General features: G+C 42.3%; 1 protein-coding gene and 1 long non-coding RNA gene across 3 annotated transcripts in view; one reads left to right on the top strand and one right to left on the bottom strand.

Annotated features, from left to right (window-relative positions):
- LOC110838604 (aminopeptidase N) overlaps window positions 1-14,683 on the bottom strand; it is a 59,039-nt gene extending 44,356 nt beyond the window's left edge. The window contains exon 1 of one of the 2 annotated variants that reach the window (XM_087352929.1): window positions 14,436-14,683. The gene's annotated coding sequence lies outside the window, so the exon portion shown is untranslated. Of the gene's footprint in view, window positions 1-13,466; window positions 13,692-14,435 lie in introns of those variants that run through there. The other variant, XM_087352930.1, reaches the window with a different exon arrangement.
- Window positions 13,863-15,613, top strand: LOC110838617 (uncharacterized). Its single transcript, XR_002546175.2, has 2 exons — window positions 13,863-13,967; window positions 15,284-15,613. It is a non-coding gene; the product is annotated as an uncharacterized LOC110838617 (long non-coding RNA).
- Window positions 15,614-15,814: the final 201 nt, after the last annotated feature.

The raw sequence follows: 15,814 nt of genomic DNA, 5'->3' as shown, positions 1-15,814 counted from the left end.
TGGAATCTTACATACGCGCCCTCAGTACAACTCCGCTGTATATTCACTAGAAACTTATAATGCAATGTGTGTCTCTTTTTAATCGCTGGTTGAAAACGGTGCTATCCAATGTACCGTCCGTGGTCCCTGACGCTGGCTGGAAAAATCACAACTTCCCCAAATAATTTTGCGCGTTGTAATATGTAATATATAACCACGGTGGTCTAGCGGTTAGAACGCTGGCCTTGTAATCCTGGGGTCTCGGGTTCGATTCCCGGCGGTGCCCGAATTTATAACTTGTGTTGGACAAGGCCGTGGTCTAGGCAACACGGAGTTTTCCTCCGTGGCATCCCAACAATTACTCCATTCACACACAGAAGAAGGCAATGGCAAACCACTTCTGGATCATCTGCCAAGAACGTATATGAACAGGTCCCAGTCCGAGAAAAGGATGAAGGATCCTGTTCATATGGACCTGTCGTCAGACAGAACACTAAATAATAAATATGAAAATAGCCTATAATCGTGTCCGCATCACCTAGCCCTGAAGCAAGCGCTCCACTTGTGAGACGAGAGGATAATTATGGATGGGCCGCGTTACTGTGAACGGGGAAGGATTACGAATTAAGTACTGGCGCCCTGACGGACAGATCAGAAGCAGGAAATGCAGTAAAACGCATATCCACAAACCAGTTAAGACCCTCTAAAGTCACTTAGCAACTAATTCACCCGCCGGCCGGAAAATTCTCTGACAATCCAACAGTCGCTCACACATTTTATGAAACCCGAAGTTTCATTACGTATTCACGAGATCCCGCCACTGTTTCCTATTCATAGCCAGATGAATTCAGTCCATACCACTCCATCCCATTTCTCCAACACCCATTTTAATATTATTATCCCGCCTACGTCTAAGTTTTCCTAGTGACCTCTTTTATTCTCTCCCTTGCGGGCTACATGCCCTGCCCATCTCAGCCCCCTTGACTTAATCAGTGTAATTATATTTGGCGAGGAGTACAACTTATTATGTAAATTTTTCCAGCCGCCTAGTAATTCATACTTCTTGGCTCAAAATATTCTCCTCAGTACCCTGGTTTCTAACACATTCAGTCTACGTTCGATCCTTAGTGTCAGAGACCAAGTTTCACACCCATACAAAACTACAGTCGAAATTATAGATCAGTGTATTTCAATTCCTTTACTCTAGTGCGTCTTGGGGTTTGTTAAGAGACTGTAGAGGTCGCGCGAGAAGTGGTGTTACCTAAATGCGCGATGTGTAAGCCGTGAGAGGGGAGTTCAGTAGTAGTGGGGGTCGCACAGCGTCAGCTGCGGTGACGCACCGAACTAAACACGGCTAGAGCTACAAACCAACTGAACCTGACACCCCTCCAGCGCGTACTTCGGACGGGTTCAACTCACACGACCAAAATCAGTCCTTTGCGCAGGTATCACCAATTCTCGCGCGACCTCTACATATTGTGATCATAAAATGACCTCTCTCCACGGCTAGTGCCGACTGATGAAGTTTTAACACAGTTAAATGTAATCTGATCTTTAATGATTTGTTTGTATGTTTGTTGAATGTTTTGTGAAGTACGTGATGATTCTTCTTCTTGTGGCCTGGGTTCGGACATGGATACTGATCCCGGACAGGCGATTTCCGAGGTATCCAGTCACATCAGAACCCTGATGATGGTGACAGAGTTGGTTCCCGAAACGTCGGTTTACTACGGTAATCAGTTAACGCGGCTGATTTCCCGAGAAGATTTTATTGAAATAATATAATGTATATGATATGTCGTCCCCGAGTACGGGCGTATCGAACCTCGTACGAGGTGCGATCGGAAAGTTTCTGGACTGTGTCAATAGAGGACGAACCGGATGTAGTACGAGCTTCTGCTTTCAGGTGGTGCGGCCTACATTCATAGTTAATCAGTGTGCCAGCCGGCATCATCGAATTAGCATTTGTTTCTTAGTTACGGGCGTTTTGGTAGTGCATTACACCGACCCTCCTGCGATTTCGGAATGGCGTGTGCATCAAATTTTGCCAAAGACTCGCCAAAACGGCTACGGAAACCTATGAAATGCTAAAGCAAGCATTTGGGGAGTCCGCAATGGGTCGTGCACAAACTTTTGTGTGGCATTCACGTTTTAAAAATGGCCGAACCTCTGTCGATGATGACGAGCGTTCTGGACGACCATCTTCGAGCACAACGCCCGAAAATGTTACGAAGATTCGGCAGGCCATTCACGAAGATCGACGTCGTACCATCAACGACTTGTGCGACATTGTTGGGATAGGCTATGGGACCTGTCAGCTGATTCTAAAGGAAGAACTCCACATGCGACGCCAAGGCTCCTGTCTGAGGACCAGAAGCAGAATCGACTTGACTTCTCGTTTGTCAGGAGCTCAAAGATCTTGCAAGAACCGACCCCAACTTCCTTTCTAAGCTCCGTGTTACTTCTTCCTCTTCCCAAAGATGAAAATTCAGCTAAAGGGAAGGAGATTTGAGACGATAGAAGAGATTCAGGCAGAATCGCAGATGGTGCTTGACAGGCTGACAAAGAAAGATTTCCAGGGATGCTTCCAGGCTTGGCAGCGGCGCTGGGATCGTTGTGTTCACTCCCAGGGGAACTACTTCGAGGGTGATGGATGAATTTAATACCTGAGATAAGTGTACGGGTTTTTATACGCGCAGTCTGGAAACTTTCCGATCGCACCTCGTATCTACTATGAGGCGACTATCAAGGGGTCATCGCATGGGTGAGGAAAATCATGGCCGCCTAAGTAGACGGTCGTGATGACTAATTCCATTCTTAACCTCAAGACTTGTTCTTCGTGTTACTTTAAACACATTTCCACTTTATTTAATTTAAATATAAACAGCTGGTTAACACGCACCGCGTATAATTTATGAACAAAATCGAACAACAAAAATGACTGCACGCGACCTGCGGTCCCCGTGTTTCAAATCTCTGTTCTACAGGATGTATCATTAAATTAATTATTCGGTTTTGGTCCGTCTAATCACATTTATATTTAAAAATTTTACAAATAAGATAATTAAAATAATATCATTTTATGTTCCACATCGAATAATCGATTTACATTTGGAACATTTTTACAACATGTTTCGGTTTCATCGATTATTCGATGTGGAACATAAAATGATATTATTTTAATTATCTTATTTGTAAAATTTTTAAATATAATTGTGATTAGACGGACAAAACCGAATAATTAATTTAATATTTTATTCACAATATGACGCAATTATACTATCTTAGGATGTATCATAGAAACGTTAAAATGCCCTGTCCTTATTTATTTAATTTATAAACTTCAATTAAGACGCTCTGTTAACGCTACGAACAAAGTCACGTGTGATGTGTGGGGGGGAAAAACACGTCATTGTTTCTGTAGGACTACACCGAAGAAGCATGAGAATTCCAGGCAGGCCGACGTCCTTGGCGAAATGTTAAATCGTACCGAGAGCTTCCAGGTAAACTGACGCCCAGGGATACGCAACATTCTAAGAACGCGTGAGGAAATTGTGGTCGGCGGTCCGGGACTGCCCGACGCAACTGAAATATCCAGTCAGTGGTTTCGAAACCTGTCCTTATACACCTTTTAACAAAATAAATACTTTTAAGTGTATCCTTAATCCAGGAAAACTAATTCGTAATAAAATAAGATCTATTTTTAGTTAAGAGCGAGTTAAGTCTCGCGCCTTGCCCTGAAACAGTACGAGGTGCGATCGGAAAGTTTCAAGACTGCGCGTATAAAAACCCGTACACTTATCTCAGGTATTAAATTCATCCATCACCCTCGAAGTAGTTCCCCTGGGAGTGAACACAACGATCCCAGCGCCGCTGCCAAGCCTGGAAGCATCCCTGGAAATCTTTCTTTGTCAGCCTGTCAAGCACCATCTGCGATTCTGCCTGAATCTCTTCTATCGTCTCAAATCTCCTTCCCTTTAGCTGAATTTTCATCTTTGGGAAGAGGAAGAAGTCACACGGAGCTTAGAAAGGAAGTTGGGGTCGGTTCTTGCAAGATCTTTGAGCTCCTGACAAACGAGAAGTCGATTCTGCTTCTGGTCCTCAGACAGGATGCGTCGCATGTGGAGTTCTTCCTTTAGAATCAGCTGACAGGTCCCAACAATGTCGCACAAGTCGTTGATGGTACGACGTCGATCTTCGTAACATTTTCGGGCGTTGTGCTCGAAGATGGTCGTCCAGAACGCTCGTCATCATCGACAGAGGTTCGGCCATTTTTAAAACGTGAATGCCACACAAAAGTTTGCGGACTCCCCAAATGCTTGCTTTAGCATTTCATAGGTTTCCGTAGCCGTTTTGGCGAGTCTTTGGCAAAATTTGATGCACACGCCATTCCGAAATCGCAGGAGGGTCGGTGTAATGCACTACCAAAACGCCCGTAACTAAGAAACAAATGCTAATTCGATGATGCCGGCTGGCACACTGATTCACTATGAATGTAGGCCGCACCCCCTAGCGGCAGAAGCTCGTACTACATCCGGTTCGCCCTCTATTGACACAGTCTTGAAACTTTCCGATCGCACCTCGTATAATCACCGATTGTCTCTTGTCTGCAATCATTTATTTTACGTGTTGGAAGCCCTCTTAAGAATCTCTGCACCGCGTCTTGTAATTATCGCAAATCCAGCGACGTCGACGTACAACACGAAGAGGTACTGATTTTTTCTGGATAATAATATGTTCTTTGTCTTCAAGTGATCAAGGGAAGATCACTTGTGAGCCTCTCTGACGCAGGTAATTCCTTGCAAAGCCGGACAGTATAAATTACACGGCTCACACACCACGGCCTTGGACAAAAGAAAATATAATTAGCGACTTCAGAGCTGCAGATGCGTTCACAAAATATAATCTGTCCTCAGGATGCCTTTGGTGTTTTCAACGCTGGTCCCATGCGCGCGAGATGACCAAAATCGGACAACATATCACGCAAATACTCTAGATCAGTGGTATTCAACCTTTTTTGTTCGCGTACCCCCAAAGTTGTTGGTGTATAATTCAAGTTATACATAGTATATAATCTACATATAAAATAAATTAAATAAATTACATTACTGATTATTCAGCGTTTATCATAAAATAATATATTTTTTTAAAATTCACGCAGCCCCTAAGATGTCTTCGCGTACCCCAGGTTGAGTACCACTGCTCTATTCGCCATTTTTGAGTGGTACGTAAGTACTTAATTAGTTTAATTCACACACGTCATTCGCAAGGGGGCACACCATCCAGAAATAGCTCCACGCTCAAATATGCAAGCTGACTCACTCGATAAGTAATGATAAAAAAGCAGTTTATAAATTAACATGTCACAATTTCTCTGTGGATGACGACACAGATCGGTAAATTCTTCTTAATAACGAAGTACAGGCAGAGGTTTCTGGAATCAATTAGAAAGTTCTTTAGTATTGACGGATTCCAGTCCGTTGAGAACAAACCTACTTTTGTGTCAGAAGGAAAATACAGATCCCAGTGGCTCTGGAGGCGGACCTCACCCTGACATCGCGGTTATGACCACTGCCCGGCACACACATGATCGAGGTGTGGATATTACGACTTTTATCAGAATTAATTTAAATTCTTTAACAAACATGTCCGAGGTACAGTCGTCATGTAGTGTCGAATTTCATTAAAGATTATCATAAATTATTAGTAGTCACGGATCTGACAGAACGCGGTTCGTGCCTCTTTCAAATCAATATTCGCCTTGAAAGTCTCAGAAAAGCGATTAAAGATCTACGAGCCGGAATAGTAGAGATTCGATCTCAATTCCTCTCGACAACCACCCACTGCCCACCTGAAGGAGTCTCGTCCCTTCTTAATCTGTCATCTGCTTGGTCTTTACTCTTAGAGCAAGACACTAAGATTCACTCGCTGTACAAACCGTCTGGAAAAACTTGCCAACTCCATAAAAGACGGTGGACCATAACAGAGCCTATAAACGTTATTTATTATTTATTTATTTATTTAGTGTTCTGTCAGACGACAGGTCCATATGAACAGGATCCTTCCATCCTTTTCTCGGACTGGGACCTGTTCATATACGTTCTTGGCAGATGATCCAGAAGTGGTTTGCCATTGCCTTCTTCTGTGTGTGAATGGAGTAATTGTTGGGATGCCACGGAGGAAAACTCCGTGTTGCCTAGACCACGGCCTTGCCCAACACAAGTTATAAATTCGGGCACCGCCTGGAATCGAACCCGAGACCCCAGGATTACAAGGCCAGCGTTATAACCGCTATAATAAATACATAATTCATAGAAAATGTTTAAAGTACAATTAGAACATTTAGTTTTAAACTGATATTAATTTAAAATGAAGTATCTCGAAGAGAAGAACAGATATTCAGGGTACTTTAGAACGGGATGCTGAGGACTGAAGTTATTTGAATCTACGATTGAAGAAAAATGCAGGAAACGCTTCATAATCTGTGGTGGTGAGATGGGCGAGACGTGTAGCATGCACGTGAGAGATGATAAGTTCATCAATATCATAATTTTAATCGGAGAACCTAATGATAAGACGTATTTGAAGTTGATGAAAATATACAAACGGGGTGTGGCAGTGTGGATTGGATTACGCTGGCTCAGGATACTGGCCACTGGATGACTCCTGTGAGCGGGAAATATTTTGCCTTGATAAGCGACTATCGATTTCTCAAGAAGGACTCGGGTCCACTCGTGGATTATAAGAATATTTAACGGCGCGGCCACACTTGTAGAAGGCATGAACATACGAGATATAGAACGAACGGTAAATAGGCAAGGATCTGTAAGGACGCGGTCGTATCCTACTTCAAGATATTCCCACAAAAGAAACTTCAACCCATCTAACCATTAACCGGTCAATATTTAAACCGCTATAGGACTATTTGAATTGAAAATTGGATTGGATTCGTCTGGCTCAGGATAGGGACCGGTGGCGAACTCTTGCGAACACGGCGCTGAACCTTCAGTTTTCGTGAAGGGCGAATTTGTGAATTGTCTAATCGGCCTTTATAATTCTCCAAGGAAACAGGGCTCAGATTATTAATTTTCCGATGAATCCACGATATTCACATCAAATATGGCCTAAGACCTAAGTTTATTTGAAGGAACAAAGCCTATCTTCATAGACAGATAATGACTTAGGCAGAACGGAAATCTAAAGTTTAAAAACCCGAAATTTCATTACAGTGACAACAAAATCCCATATTCTTCCAGAAGAATCCAAACAATAGCATCAAATATTAATTAATTATGTTTGTGTCTACCAAGTAGGACCTTATCAGTTTCGTCTTGTGATTAAAATAATTTGTTTTCCATAATATTTAATTTAATCATACAAAATTTAGTTCGGCATAGAGAAACTAGACCCATAAACGCCGAATATACGAGGTGCGATCGGAAAGTTTCGAGACTGCGCCTATAAAAACCCGTACACTTATCTCAGGTATTAAATTCATCCATCACCCTCCAAGTAGTTCCCCTGGGAGTAAACACAACGATCCCAGCGCCGCTGCCAAGCCTGGAAGCATCCCTGGAAATCTTTCTTTGTCAGCCTGTCAAGCACCATCTGCGATTCTGCCTGAATCTCTTCTATCGTCTCAAATCTCCTTCCCTTTAGCTGAATTTTCATCTTTGGGAAGAGGAAGAAGTCACACGGAGCTTAGAAAGGAAGTTGGGGTCGGTTCTTGCAAGATCTTTGAGCTCCTGACAAACGAGAAGTCGATTCTGCTTCTGGTCCTCAGACAGGAGCCTTGGCGTCGCATGTGGAGTTCTTCCTTTATAATCAGCTGACAGGTCCCATAGCCTATCCCAACAATGTCGCACAAGTCGTTGATGGTACGACGTCGATCTTCGTAACATTTTCGGGCGTTGTGCTCGAAGATGGTCGTCCAGAACGCTCGTCATCATCGACAGAGGTTCGGCCATTTTTAAAACGTGAATGCCACACAAAAGTTTGCGGACTCCCCAAATGCTTGCTTTAGCATTTCATAGGTTTCCGTAGCCGTTTTGGCGAGTCTTTGGCAACAGATTCAGGCAGAATCGCAGATGGTGCTTGACAGGCTGACAAAGAAAGATTTCCAGGGATGCTTCCAGGCTTGGCAGCGGCGCTGGGATCGTTGTGTTCACTCCCAGGGGAACTACTTCGAGGGTGACGGATGAATTTAATACCTGAGATAAGTGTACGGGTTTTTATACGCGCAGTCTGGAAACCTTCCGATCGCACCTCGTAGGTTAATTTCTATATTTCGGGTTTAATTTTATATTCTCTGAATAAAAAATACACGAATGACTATTTTTTTAAAGTATCTGAGTGGGAGTGACTGAGAAAAACGTATGCCTGTAGGTCATTTTTTAATTCTGTTCCTTTGAAAGTCAGCACAGCAGTCGAAAGCCCTGGCGTGCATTACCTAGAGCGAAAGGGTCACAGCGTCTTCAATAGGTCACTTGAACTGTACTGATTATCGGCTAAGTTAAACAGCGTCCTGGAAACAAACACGAATATCCCGCAGACAGCAGCGTCGACCGCGTATCCATGACAACGTAATGTTACTTCCATTAACTTATTTATAATACGGCTTCAACGCACATGACAAGGAACTGAGTGGGCTTTGTGTTCGTCGACTGTTTCTAGTTGTCATGGCAGCGAAAATCGAAGCAGTGGCGCATTAATATCAAAGAAAATAGCTCCCTATTGTCGTATGTCAGGAGTCCCCGTGGTCTCGGATTGGGACGGATTTTGCCGAGTCCGAGAGAGAATCTTAAATCAGGCCACATCGTTAAGTCGTCCGACTATGGAGACCAATTCTGTGACTTAAGAGACAATCTGGGTATTTAAAGATTAATGTCAACGATCGGTTTCGAACCGTGAACCCTTTAAACTTCATGTTACCTCCTGAAGAAGGAAGGAGAACCGACTATTTAATGACTCTGACAGTGGACAATGTTCAATATTTTAAGTTACTATCCACCCCATCTGCGTAAATATATACTAAGGAAAACCACGGATATTCTCAGTTACTATAGGTAGTTACGTGATCCATATTTTAAAACGTGACCTTCATAAATTAGAAGGGGTGGGTGGAAAGAATGCTAAAAACTCGGAAGCTACTTTCGGTCAATATCACGTGGAATTAGAAATTTAAAAGAAATTAGTAGCCTCGATATAAAACTCTGAATCAACTGCTGTTACCGGACAGATATTTTAAATTATTTAAAATGTGAGTTAAGCCATCAAAATACGACGGTTCTACCGTCATATGTCTCTTGCAAGTCATTTTAAGTGTACGACCAGTGGCGGCTCGTGAGTCTGAGCGTTGGTTGTGCTACGCAAAGGGGAATATTCAGAATAGTTTTTCAACACATAACAATATAAATATATTAAAAGTAAATTTACATCAGGAGAAAACCTATACCAGGTGTGATCGGAAGGTTTCCAGACTGCGCGTATAAAAACCCGTACACTTATCTCAGGTATTAAATTCATCCATCACCCTCGAAGTAGTTCCCCTGGGAGTGAACACAACGATCCCAGCGCCGCTGCCAAGCCTGGAAGCATCCCTGGAAATCTTTCTTTGTCAGCCTGTCAAGCACCATCTGCGATTCTGCCTGAATCTGTTGCCAAAGACTCGCCAAAACGGCTACGGAAACCTATGAAATGCTAAAGCAAGCATTTGGGGAGTCCGCAAACTTTTGTGTGGCATTCACGTTTTAAAAATGGCCGAACCTCTGTCGATGATGACGAGCGTTCTGGACGACCATCTTCGAGCACAACGCCCGAAAATGTTACGAAGATCGACGTCGTACCATCAACGACTTGTGCGACATTGTTGGGATAGGCTATGGGACCTGTCAGCTGATTATAAAGGAAGAACTCCACATGCGACGCCAAGGCTCCTGTCTGAGGACCAGAAGCAGAATCGACTTGACTTCTCGTTTGTCAGGAGCTCAAAGATCTTGCAAGAACCGACCCCAACTTCCTTTCTAAGCTCCGTGTGACTTCTTCCTCTTCCCAAAGATGAAAATTCAGCTAAAGGGAAGGAGATTTGAGACGATAGAAGAGATTCAGGCAGAATCGCAGATGGTGCTTGACAGGCTGACAAAGAAAGATTTCCAGGGATGCTTCCAGGCTTGGCAGCGGCGCTGGGATCGTTGTGTTCACTCCCAGGGGAACTACTTCGAGGGTGATGGATGAATTTAATACCTGAGATAAGTGTACGGGTTTTTATACGCGCAGTCTGGAAACCTTTCGATCGCACCTCGTAAGATTAGCGTCAAATAAGATTGTAATCGCACATCAAACAGTCTTTGATTTGCTTAATTGATTTGTGTATAATTTATCCCTAATACTTTATTATTTTTATATGATTATTAATATTGATTTATCATAAGTTCAGACTCATATTTAAATTTCCGTATCCAGCATTTTAAAACCTTGCATACCGTTTAGTGTATTGAAATATAAAGTATCTAACAAACATAACTGTTTACGCTTTGAAGGACACTAATGTCAAACGCGTTTCGACCTCAAGAGGTCATCTTTAGTGGTAAAAAACATGTTAAATCATATATATTTTTAATATATATTTTATATATATTTTTATATATTTTTTATATATTATACAATATTATATAAATCAAAAAGATGATGGTATTTAACAGGGCATGAAAGGTGTGTACTTTACAGAACCATAATTATGTAACACCTAATTGGACGTTGATTTTACAGGAGTTTGGGTATTAATACGGGCACTTAGCTGATTGCCATGGTTCGTCTACGGTGTGTAAACAGTTCTGTTTGTATAAATACTTTATACGTATCGAACAGCCGAGCATGTACTTGGGAGGTTTCGGAGCACATGTTAAAGAACGGAGAACACTTCTGCTCCTGAGAGTTAAGTGCAGAACGTGGACAGATAACAGAATTAAGGATTTACCTTTTCTCTGATCCAGCATCTGATTACTCTCTTTAACAAATGGTGTTTATTACTTAAAAGCTTTTACGATTTAAGAAGGTAGCGTGGGGACCACGTGTTGAAGGTTCAGATCTTCGTGGGAAAGGATTGTTCCTTGTACCGAACCCCGGACCCTGAGCCAATATAAATTAATCTTACATCTTTCTTGTTTGGAGTCTGTGACTTTTTAATCCAATCAGGAATGAGTTTTGGTTTCATCCCGTGTGGAGGTGACTTCGACACTCAATTCTTCTTTTGGGCTTGAAAGGGGTCACCGCTCAATTTTGGGAAACACCAATCACAACTTCAGGCATGAACATTCGAAAATTGCGAGCTGACTTTGTGTGATGCTACAGACCCCTGAGACATTCCTTTCAGCCCTAAATATTCAACAACAGCATCTTTATTGACTACATTACAAGATGACGATAGTGAACTGGAAATGATGAAGGTACTATTCATGCATTTCCGTGGAGAGACTGAGGAAAATCAGATAGTCGTTCTCTGGGTCGAGATTTAAACCGGGGACCTCCTGAACACGAATCGGGTGAGTTATAACAACCACTCGACCACAAGGTTCTGTCTGTACATGGTTAAGATAACAAATGAATAATCAGAGCATCTGTACGGAAGAATCCGCCTCGGTAACCTACTCACTGATGGGAGGATACTATTAAAATGAATCTCATAAGAAAGAGGACTGGACTGGACTCAAAACGTGAGCTTTTGTGAACACGGTAATGAAGTTTCTGGTTCCTTAATTTTCGTACATTATAACTGGCCGAATTTCATCATAAATCTGGCTCGTAATAATTCAGTTCATTTCATTTCATTTGAGTGTTTGCCAACAGCGAGAAGCCAATTACGGGCAAACACAGAAATAATACACTTAACCCTTTGAAGCCGAAGATCGTCTGAATATTATTTATGAATTCAGTCCGTACCGCGAAGAAAACACTTCACTTAACCATTAGAAGTCGAATCAGGCGGTACCACATAAGATTTAACAAAAGAACATCCCGGTCAAAGCCTTAATTAAGATTGCAGCAATCAATCTAGACCCTTTCCTGTACAGAGAAAGTGTCATCAAGGGAGACACTGAAGTCCATTTGTCAGTTCATCGCCATCACTGTTAATAAAAGTTATACTTCCTTAGGATTCATTGTAACATCATTATCCTTTCGGGGTTCTTAATTAACATCGTATCTTACCTCCGATAATCGTGTTACAACACTCGCCGGGCACAGATTTAGTCACACAAATAATAAATTAATAAATAAACACAAATTACGAAGTACGTAAGTATGAATACAGGGAAGGCTAAAGTTAATCGACGTTTCAGATGTGACTGCCACCTCCCTGATGATGGACGCTGCAAGCACCTATGAAACGTCGGTTTTCTTACATCAGACTACACAGCGCAACAACCCAGAAGACAGAAATCTTCATACTCTGATGATGGAGGCAGTATGACCTCTGAAACGTTGGTAAACATCGACCAGACTGCACAGCGCAACAACCCAGCAGACAGAAATCTTCATACTCTGATGATGGAGGCAGTATGACCTCTGAAACGTTGGTAAACATCGACCAAACTACACAGCGCAACAACCCAGAAGACAGAAATCTTCATACTCTGATGATGGAGGCAGTATGACCTCTGAAACGTTGGTAAACATCGACCAGACTACACAGCGCAACAACCCAGAAGACAGAAATCTTCATACTCATCGCCCTGATGATGGAGGCAGTATGACCTCTGAAACGTTGGTAAACATCGACCAGACTGCACAGCGCAACAACCCAGCAGACAGAAATCTTCATACTCTGATGATGGAGGCAGTATGACCTCCGAAACGTTGGTAAACATCGACCAGACTACACAGCGCAACAACCCAGAAGACAGAAATCTTCATACTCTGATGACGGAGGCAGTATGACCTCTGAAACGTTGGCTAACATCGACCAGACTACACAGCGCAACAACCCAGAAGAGACAAATCTTCATACTCTGATGATGGAGGCAGTATGACCTCTGAAACGTTGGTAAACATCGACCAAACTACACAGCGCAACAACCCAGAAGACAGAAATCTTCATACTCTGATGATGGAGGCAGTATGACCTCCGAAACGTTGGTAAACATCGACCAGACTACACAGCGCAACAACCCAGAAGACAGAAATCTTAATACTCTGATGATGGAGGCAGTATGACCTCTGAAACGTTGGTTAACATCGACCAGACTACACAGCGCAACAACCCAGAAGACAGAAATCTTCATACTCTGATGACGGAGGCAGTATGACCTCTGAAACGTTGGCTAACATCGACCAGACTACACAGCGCAACAACCCAGAAGAGACAAATCTTCATACTCGCCGCTGTGAAAACCTCAAATCTTATATGGTTTAACAAGTTTCGCGCGATTGTTTGGTACTTGTTAGTGGTAAAATAATTTAATATTCTATCTGTAGCGATAAATATCACTCACCTATCGCAGCCTTCTTTTTTGGGTCAAAGAATAATCGCTTCACACGTTCAATTGGCACTTGCCACTGGCTAATATCAGTGGCAGCTGCTTGTGCGCAAATGCCTGAACAGCAAACTCTCGCCCTTCAAGTAGCTTTTGTTAGGTTAGGTCGGTCGCCTTCAACAATTAGCAGCAAAGAAACAAACACGAAACGCACAAAACAAGGCCGATGGAATGACGAACCTGATTTCACCATTAACTTCCTTCTACCTTTTGAGTCAGTGTGTCATTGTAGTTTGCCTTTCCTGTTACAGTCATTTGCAACTGTCTTTGAGTTAGATGCGTAAGACGTTTCCCTCCGCTCAACGCCGCCACCCCCTTCCCCTCCCCTAGAATCAGCAACTTACGTAGAGAAAGTACATTTCTAAGCCTCCTCGATTGACAGAAGCTACGTAAGACACGAGCAGTGTTCATGCTGTACTTCTAAAGCCAAATGCAGAGAAGGCGGTGGGGGAAGAGTAGGTGAGTAGGAGAATAGTTACTGCGGGATGCAAGCCTCTGCTTTAATATACGACATTCCAAATACTGAGACCCATCCGTAAAATGTTGTACCGGATTTTATTTTTTACTGTGTCATTTGACTGTTTTATTTTAAACTTGTGAAGATGTACTTGTTGAAAAATATGACGCGATCATTAATGGCGAGTGTGTGTGAGAATTTGAAAGGACCTGACCGTGACCTGGTTTAAGATTCTGTCGTCGGGATGCACTTGGAATAAAAATAATGTGTCACAACGGCCAGCAAATCCAAGATTCGTTCTTATTTAATAACATTTCATCAACGGAATACATCGGAAAGGCTAAATGGAATTCGAACCGGGCAACAGTGCCAACGATGAAGAAAAGTGTGGGTTTAACTGAAGGTTAAACACGTTAGTTACACGGAATCACAGGCAGACATATACGTCCTGCAAGGGCAGCTGTACTTACGCGTTCCAGCAACTTCCAATTACACCACGGCCTCTTCTGATAAATTTCACGTCGCAGTAATAATAACGAAACAAAAAAACAATGCACATCTAAATCTGCCGAGATCTGACACACGTTTATAAACTCCGTTTTACAAAATTTCTTCTTTAATAGCTAACAGATACTAATGCACATCACATGGAACCTGTCCCATCAGATGAGCACCTTCAAATGATGCCCAGCGCAGTACGTGGCTGTATTCGCAACTTAAGACCTCTGCTTGTAATCATGTATAAACCATGTAACGAGATCAACAAACATTCGTCACTGTACGAGTCTTTTACAATCGGCGCTAGTGTCGCCTATTCTGTTACAGGAAACTGAAAAATAAGATTTTACTGGTGGTCCCCAATGGCTCAACATTCATACCACATTTCATCAAAATCCGCCCAGTAGTTCTCGTATTGAGACATATTGACAGACAGACGGACGAATGGATGGGCAGGCAGACATTACCAGACCCAAATATGTTCACTTCATGCACTCGGGAAATTGTGCATAGCAGAACAAATCTGACTCACTGAGGAGAATTTCATCTTTGATATTTAACCTATGGTAAACGTCATGTGAAAAGTTCCCTCTAGATTTCTCCCTCCTCCACCAACCAGAGACATTTGCATGCAAAATAATAAAGAATTCACGTAAAATGCCCGTTATTAGTGTCTGAAAATAAAGTTGGAATTTCTTGACAAATTGTAGTAAAGCTGCAGAACTTCAGAAAAAAAAATTTTGTTAACCTAACCTAACTTAATAAGAGCGACGCGAATGCACTTGAAAATAGTAATAGCGTAATAATAATCCTGTTGCAGTGATATCTTGTTGAGGGAACACTCAAAGAAATGCAGCCTCATGCTTGCGCTACATACCTGTGTGGGTAGAGCCCTTGGTACAAACAGCGGAAGAGGCTGATGAGCCCTGAGCATCTGATGAGAAAAATTCCTTCCCTTACCTGGAATTGAGCTCTGACAGACGACACACTGGATACTGGATCTTTTTTGTCAACTTTTTTTTAGGTTATGGGCCAAGGAATGTGTAAGAGTATTGCCAACACAAAGCACATTGTTACAAGAAATTATTTCTATGATACATGTGAATGTTGCCTTTGGGTTTATTCTTGAAATAACAATAATTAAACTGTTCTCTGACTTTTTCATTCGAAGGAGTTTATAACTTCCCCATTTAACGTCAACGACGAGTTGCGCAGCTGACAAACCATTGCAGATCGGACTCACGTTTATTTATTTAAACTTTTCAACTCAAAATGATCCCAAGAGCACGTAGTTAATCTACGGACATCCTGTTGCGGGACACCTGTATAATAAACATGAAATCATTTAAAA

Source organism: Zootermopsis nevadensis, unplaced genomic scaffold, assembly GCF_977971745.1.
Source record: "Zootermopsis nevadensis isolate Lab colony 2312 unplaced genomic scaffold, Znev_1.0 Znev_ptg000021l, whole genome shotgun sequence".
Taxonomy (NCBI): Eukaryota; Metazoa; Arthropoda; class Insecta; order Blattodea; family Termopsidae; genus Zootermopsis; species Zootermopsis nevadensis.
The sequence above is the reverse complement of the archived record's forward strand: the minus strand, read 5'-3'. Positions and strand labels throughout refer to the sequence as shown.